The sequence below is a fragment of the Camellia sinensis genome, chromosome 1, assembly GCF_055761805.1.
Source record: "Camellia sinensis isolate YWXY chromosome 1, ASM5576180v1, whole genome shotgun sequence".
Lineage (NCBI taxonomy): Eukaryota > Viridiplantae > Streptophyta > Magnoliopsida > Ericales > Theaceae > Camellia > Camellia sinensis.
The window spans coordinates 219,356,382-219,364,921 of record NC_138961.1 but is presented as its reverse complement, the minus strand read 5'-3'; positions in this window follow the sequence as shown (position 1 = coordinate 219,364,921).

Genomic DNA, 8,540 nt, shown 5'->3' with positions numbered 1-8,540 from the left:
CAAAAATTAGTTTTAGGAGTAATATGAAAAAAAAATTAAAATATGAAGGGTCAAAGTGAAAAAAAAATTCAAAGGCCAAAGTAAAAAAATGAACTAATATAAAAGGGACAAAGAATAATTTACCCTTATTATGATTATGTTCTCAAAAAAACATCTGCAATAAATATTTTAAATTGAAAATGAAAATGTAAAGATTAAATGATTTAAATTAAAATTATAAAAATTAAAATAAAATTTTATTCAAATTAAAGGACCAGTGATATAATTTGTATAAAAAAAAAAGGAAGAGGGAAACTAACAAATTTCAAATCAATGGAAAACTGTATAAACATTAATAATTAAATTTAAAATTTTTTCATTAATATTGTGAACTTTCGATTGACATGTAATTTTTCTATAAATAACAAAAAAAATAAAAAAATAAAAAAAATTAGAAAGAGTGCTGGGGGGATTGCGGGTTGTGCTTTCCAAAGTATGGTGGGGAATTAATTGGGGAATATGTTGGAACCCACAAAGAATTTTCATGATTTTTATTGATATATTAATTATTGATGTGTTTGAATTTTTTTAAAAATTATATCTAACAGTGACATAAATGATTTAAATTATTTTAAAAATAAAAATGTTAGAGGTCTCAAAAATTCTACCAAAAGTTTTATTAAATGTCTCACATTGTCGGACCCACATGAGACCTACGTTGTGTGAGTCTCATACCCATATAATACATTTAATAAAATTTTTAATAAAATATTTAGAATCTCTAGTATTACCTTTTTAAAAATTATAAGGATAGTATTTTATGGCAATCTATCATTATTGATTAATTGAAACTAAAGTGTCTACTTTTTGAGACGTACGTAAGTAGCATCTCTGCATCCCCCAATGGGGAACGAATGGCTGGAGATGGATTTGGGGTGTTGTCGTGGCCACTTTCACACCTCATCTCCCTCTCTATACTTATCTGCAATCCATTCCTATCTTTCCTAATATGGAAAGTCTTCATCCATCTACGAAGGTCTTATTTGGAGGGTAGTTATTTTAGTTAAAAAGTTATTATTATTATATTATTTTTTTTATTTTTTTATATATATATTTTTTATAAAAAATTAATAAATTATTAAAATAACCTGTTCCACATAATTTCTAGAAAAACCCATTCCTTCCTCCCTAACCTTGATTAACAAAGGGACCTGCCTCACCCTTTTTTTTATGTAGATAAAATTTTATTTGTTAATGGGTTTACTATTTTTTTTCAAAAAAAAAAAAATCCGTTTATACACTTATATATGATTAATTTATGTTTTGATATCTGTATATGTACACTTGGTTATTTTGTAAAGCAAGGTCTTTGACTCGGCATCGTAGCTCTTGGCCACCTCAATTATTAATTACATAGTAAAAATTAAGGTAAATTACACAGATTTTTCCTAATATTTGAAAAAAAATACAATAAGTTGTACAACTTTGACATAATTTATGAAGGGTCGTGATAGTAAGTGTCATTGAGGCATTAGTTAAGAAATAATTAATAATATTTTATTATATTTAATGAGTCTTGAAATTTGTTAAATATTAAATAATCATTATTTTTATGCATGGAAATGTAAAATATTAATTACAAACTAGTTGTATTATATTCAAACTAAAAAAGGAAAGTGCTAACAAGTTTCCTTATGCATTGTTTAATATTGGGAAGTTTGTATAAAGTATTTTAAAAATCGATCGTGCTACGTAGGTCGAAAACGGGAGCTCGAATGGCTCGATTTTTTTTTTTTTGCAGATGAAGAACGAAGACCAGGAAGAAAGGAGGAGGAGGAGGAGGAGGAAGAGGAGGAAGGAGGGAAGAGGAGGAGGAGGAGAAGGAGGACTGGAGGGGGCATAATATTCGGGGGAGGAGGAGGAGGAGGCGGAGGCGGAGGCGGAGGCGGGACGACGGCTGTCGGAGGCTGCGGCGGGGCTGAGCTGGGCGACGATCGGCGGCTGGCCGGGGCGACGATCGTCTTCTCTCTCTCTCTCTTCCCCTCTGCTTCTCTCTTTCTCTCCCTCTCCCTCTCCCTCTCCCTCTCCCTCTGCTTCTCTCTTTCTCTCCCTCTGCTTCTCTCTACGTCTTCTTCCTCGAGCCATTCGGGCCAAAATGTTTCGAGCTACGAAACATTTCCCTTTAAAAATATATAAAAATGTTAAAATATGTATTAATTTCAGTAAAATTTGGTGAAAAATAGCTTATATTCTTTACATTTGATACTACATTAAATGCACCATAATTAGCACCTCAGAGACACTTGTTAACATTAGTCATTTATAAATATAATAACCTCAACAAGTTTGACATAATTTATAGCATTGAGTCTTTTTTTTATAAAAAAAATGTTAGTCACTGTACAAGCACGAAATAATTCTTCTCGTATTATCCTATTGACAGTCTGCGCTCCTTCAAACGTCGTCGCTTTACTCCCTGAAAACACAAACGTGAGCTAGCCGGCAGGTGTGTGCCGGATACCTCTCCGATGCCTAAGTCAGCAAAGTAGACAAATAGACAAAAGCTCTGTGTATTCGAGAATCAAAGTTGTGCTAGCTCTCCATAGGTGATGTTGTGAGCTATTATAGGTTCCGTGTGGCCCAATCCTAGTAGGGCTCTTATTCCTCCATGTAGAGTCCTCATAGGAATCACACTCCTGAAAGATAATGCTTATCCTTCAACACCCCCCTCACTGCTTAAACCAAGTGAGATGGTTTTACCTCGGTAGTATGACAAAACAACCGAGCTAACATAGCCATGCTTAAGCAGCAGAAACGACCGAGCTCCAACTAGTTCGGTACTTCCCTTCATTGCTCGTACCTCGGTTTGGTCTGCTAAGACCGAGCTAACCGTAGTAAGCTTTGACCGAGCTAACGAGAGTAAGGTCCGTCACAAGAAGCCCCAAATACCTTAGTTCTGAAAACCATGACCGAGCTAAATATTACCATACCGTCCATGGTGAACCACAATTGGACCGAGCTAAATGCAAGGTCCTTTCACTAGGCCCTTTTTACCGCGGCCCACCGAACGGCCCATTACCGCGCCTTGGCCTAGCTTGGCCCTAGTGCACATAAAAACTTCCCTCTCAGTCACGTAAATGAGAAAAATGATAATATCATATCTTTAACACTACAACAAACTGCACATTTGGCGACTAAACTTGGCGACTAAAACAATGTTAGTCACCAAAAACAGTATATTGGGCAACTAAAAACCTCATTTAGTCAGCATTCATTTAATCTTTTTAGCTACTAAATTATTTTAGTCGCCATATAGTCTTATTGGCGACCAAACTTAGTTTTAGTCGCTGTTTGTAACCATTTTACACTACTGAAATTTCATTTAGTCGCCGTATAATAACATTTTGCGACAAAAAATTTTTGTCGCCAAAAAATGGGCGTATTTTCATGAATTTTTGGTGACCACAACTAAGTTAGTTGTTGCATATTAAACATTGCCGACGACAATTTCAAATTAGTAGCCAAATATGATGCTTTTGGCGACCAATTTTTAGTCGCTGTTAAGGATATTTGGCGACAAATAATTATTTAGTCGCTAAAGCTTCGAAATTTTTTTAGAGGAAAACTCATTAATATTGGCGCCCAGTATATATATTACATAGACACATTTTTCTTCTGTTTTGTCTCACACACCAACATACAGAGCACTCGATACCAAACCTCACCGCCGCTCACCACTGTCGATCATCACCATCGCTGGCCACCGGCGCTCACCACCACGACCACTGCAAATCGGCCCCACCACTGATTACAGGTATTTCTCTGTCGTCTCTCTCCCTCTCTGTCGATCTATGTCTGTCTATTTGTATCTCTTTCTCGCTGTCTCTCCCATCCCCGTGTCTTACGATTTCTGTAGGGTTTTTATATGTTTGTTTTCTTTCATTTTCTGTTGATTTCGTAATCAATTTTTTAGGGTTTTTTCTGATTTTGTGAATGGGTTTGGTTGAGATTTCGGATTGTGGATTTCTGATTCTCGATTTTGGATTGTTGAACTATATAACCAAATGTGCATCTGTTTCAGGAATATTCCAAACTAACCCTATATATATATATACATATATTAATTTTATTCTATTAATTTGATGATTCTTGTGATATTTTCTTTTCTTAATTTTTTTTTTTCTTTTTGGAATTGAATGTTGTGATGATCATTGTTGTGTTTACTGTTTCCCTATACTTTGTAATATGTTTGTTGGATGGGAAATTGAGTTCCGGATTGATAGTCCGATTCTGATATAGTTCATATATTGATTCCTAGTGAGTGTGGACTAACATGTAAAAAGATTTAAAAGACCCCATCTATGTTTTACACCATGTAGTAAATGTCTAGTAATTTCAAACAAACCTGTGATAGAATAATATAGGATTGTACTATCCCCTCCTAATCCAAAAGTATTTCAAACATGGGATATGATACAAAATCCTAAAGAATTGGTATCTTCAATTCAAGCAATGTATATAGACCTCATGATGTAAATTCCACAATTATGTGAATGTTTTTATTATTTTTTTATTTTTGATTCAATGAAGAAAGCTGCTTTTATGGAATTTGGATAATTGAGAAATTTTTGTAATCAATGGAACAATATTTCCTAGGTTGGAGCTCTCTCTCTCTGTTTATGTGATTGGCCACAATAATACGAGAAATCTAATTAATATTTTAGCTTGTTTTGTGTGTTAGTGAGAGGAGAAAGCCTTCTGCTGTGCTTAAAGTGACAATGTAAGTGTACGGGGGCGAAATATCCTTAGTGTTTCGTACTTCTTGAACTCAAGCTTCACGTAACGGTGCCTGACCTGAGGACAAAGAAATGGTGAGCTGCCTGGCGGTGTGCTGCCGGATCGACCCTCCGACGATCAAGTCAGACCACTTGAAGAAGAGAGCACTTTCTAGAGAGAGAGAAAGAGAATTGTTTAGATTTCATACCTCCAACGTCCCCCTTTCTTCGTTTTTTGTAGGCTGGCCATGCAGCCTCAGGGATTATGCGCGCACTACCTCTGCTGTCCTTTCCTAGACAGGTGACAGTGCTCTCCTCTCACTACCTTATGCGTGTAAAGGCTAAAACCCCCAAACAGCATGCGTGGAACTGCCAAACGGTATTGATGCATGCCATGAGTGGATTTCCCCTCCATCACACCATTGATCCAGGTGGCACACCAAACTGGGTTACCATGACCGATCTATAACTTGGAGAGAAACACAACAATGATTCTCATGGCTGAGCTATATGAAGTCAGTCCTTCCGGGCTGACTGGCCGTGAGGCGTGCCGGCCTTCACCCCGGCCTAAATTCATTTTGGGCTGTTCTTGGCTTGGTCCAGATGCACCATTGCGGATTCAACCGAATGCCTAGCCAAATCCCATCTCGGTCAGGCACACGCCTAACTCCATGCTCCGGTCGACAAATCTAGTTCGGCCGGGCATGGCGGGCCGGTATAGACGCCCCATTTTTGACCGACCTTAAGACTCAGATGTCACCAACTGAGTGCTCGGTGATGTTTCATATTGTGCTCGTTCTGAGGTTGCGGAGTCTCGGCTGCGAGCCTTGCCTCCGGATTTCGGGGCTCTTTTGTGCTTTGCCTCAGTTTGCGAATCAGGTCCTGCTTTCTCTGTTTTCTCTTCCCGAAGGGAGGGAGAGGTCTCGTAGACCATCTCTCAGTGGCCGTAGGCTACGTTTCGTGGTCGTAGGCCATTTTCCCGTTTGGAGCCCAGTTTCTAATTTTCGGAGCCGTCGGCCGTGTGCCTCAGTTCGGGACCGCTTAACTACTTCCGTTTGCTCCGGTTTTTGGCACACACCTTATTTCCTCCCTTTAGAGGGACACTGTGGCCTGGGAGACCACCTTCGTGGTCATACGCCACTTTCGGTGCCTGACAGCCTGTTTTCGGGGCCTCGGACTGCGTTTTTTGGCCCCCGAACCCTTGTTTTGCATCCGTCTTGGTCCATTTTTGGTAGGGACCCTATTTTCATTGTTAGGGAGGTGGTAGGATGGTGGGAGGCCACCTTTTCCCCTGAAAAACCAGTTTTCTCTTTTTCTCTCTCCAAAAGCCGGTTTTTCTAACAGAAAGCTGGTTTTCTCACTTTTGAGCCACAATTTTTGGCTTTTCATACCACCATTATGTTGTGCTCATCTGGGAGGCCACCAATATGGGTAGGTCGACCAGTAATTCTTCTCGACCCTTTTGAACCTTGCTAAAAAGCTGGTTTTCCTCTCTCTTGGGTCACATTTTTTGGTTTTCCACCATACAGTTGTGTTGCACTCATCTGGGAGGCCACCTTTTTGGGGTGGCCGGCCAGAAATTCTTCTTGAACCTTTTGACCCCTGGTCGGCCGACCAGGGGGAGTGGCCGACCGGCCACTTGAACTAGCTGGCCTGCTTCTTGCTTTTTGCCCTCTCTGAATGCATCACAGCTGTGCCAGCTATGAGGCAATTGGACCATCCTCCATACACGTGTATAGAGGATATGTGAAGCCCTTTTGGGATATTTTAGAGCCCCTCCTCTATAAAGGGGAGGCTGATCTTCTATGGTAAGGGTTGAAGAACTTTGAAGGCTTACAACTCTCTCTCTCTCTCTCTCTATAACTCTACACTTGAGCCTCCAAACCCTAGCTTTCTTGGACAATTTGCACTACAACCCTTAGCACCACACCTCCTCCATCCATTCCAGCACTTTGGGACTGATTTTCAAGAGTTGGAGGTTCACCAACTTGGTCCAAAGGCTCCATCTTTGCTGCTTTTCAAGGGTAAGCACCTATTTCCCTTAAACTTGCATTTTTTTGCTCCATTGATTAGCCTTACTTGCAAGTGTTTCTGGACATTGTCATAAACTAAAAAGTGTCATATTTTGAGCTCCTATTGAATATTGATTAGGGACACTTTTCTGTTTGAGGTCTCCTACACCCTTGTATGCTTTGTCCCTCTTTGTAGGCTTATTTTGTATCATATCTTAGTCCTACTTGTGAGCATTTTTGAGATTTGTCATAAACTTGAAAAAGTTTCCTTTTGAGCTTATAAACATATTTGTTTAAGATACTTTCTCTGTTTGGGGTCATCTACCCCCTTTCATGCCTTATTTCCTCATGTTTTGAGCTATGCATGTGAGCACTTGCATTGGCCTTGATTTGGCCTTTTAGCCACTGAAATCTAGAGGATTTTCAGTGGCTTAGATGTGCCTTTGAGCTTCAAAATCATAGAGGGGTGACCCTCTCACCCCTCATTCTCTTTACTAGCTTTGTTGGCCCCCCAAAGGGACCATCACTTGCATGTTGTGAAGTCACTTTTTGGGCTCAATTTGGTGAGTTTCAAGGCCTGCCTTAGCTCTGTCCGGAGCCTCTTTGGTCTTATTTTGTGTCCGTAATTCATGTGTAGAACAATTCCATTCAAGGCCTTTTGAGGGGGCCTTTCATTGTATGCTTCATTGATCCATTTCAGGGCCAATTTGGTGAGTTTTAGGCTTGTCATATTTGATTTCCAGAGTTGGGTTTTCCATGCTAAGGGTCCTTGTTGTATGTGTTGAGTAACCCCTTGCATGGCCCTCCAAAGAAGCTCATCATTTTGGCATGCATTGGATGCATTTCAGTGGTTATTTGGGGTTTATTTGGCATGAAATACTTCTATTTTTGGCTGGTTGGGTGATCCCTCATATGCTTCATATAGCTGCAGAACAACTCATGGTTCACTAGCCTATGTTGCATGTTGTTTTGGCCCTTCATGTTGGCACCTTTTGGCCATGCCTTGAACTGATAATGTGCTCATTTTGGATTACCCTAGCTCTGTTTTTGGGTCTTGTGGTTGAATGATGTTAGTTTTTCATGCTTGTAGTTCAATGCACTTGCCTATCTTTGAGTTTTGAGGTTCGTTGCATGCATGTACTGAGATATTTCCATGTTTTGAGCCTATCATTCATCACATTCCAGAGCTTTTTTGAATGCCATGTTGCCATGTTTTCATCTCTTTAAATGCGTTTGAGAGTCGGGCTTGTATGTCTCATTTACCGACCATTGAATGAGCTCCATTTCGTTGCATTCCAAGCCATCATTTTAGGCTATTTTCCCACTGTTTCAGACCTGCCTAGGGTCTTTTTGGGGTTGGTTTTGCCTTTGGTGCATTGCTTTGGGTACCTCTAGAGTAACGCACTTCACTAGTTTCGGTACCCGGGCCCCCTAGCTTGCATTGTGCGCCATGTTTGCATGTTTCGGGACCACTTTGTATCATGTTTCAGAGTTGTATCATGTGCCATTCTATGCCATACTTCATCCTCTGCCATGCTTAGTTAGAGTTGCATGTCATGCCTTAGGATCGGTCCTTTGCATCCGTGCATGTTTGCACGCATTTCGGTTGTCTCATTTTCTTCTAATGGCCACTGATGTGAGTGTGGCTGAGGTCCACTCATGTTGGTGTAAGTCCATCGTGCATTGTGTATGCCATTTCGGTCCATAGCATTGTGTAGGCTGAGTTGCATGTTAGAGCATTGTGTATGACATGTTACATCGAGCATTGTGTATG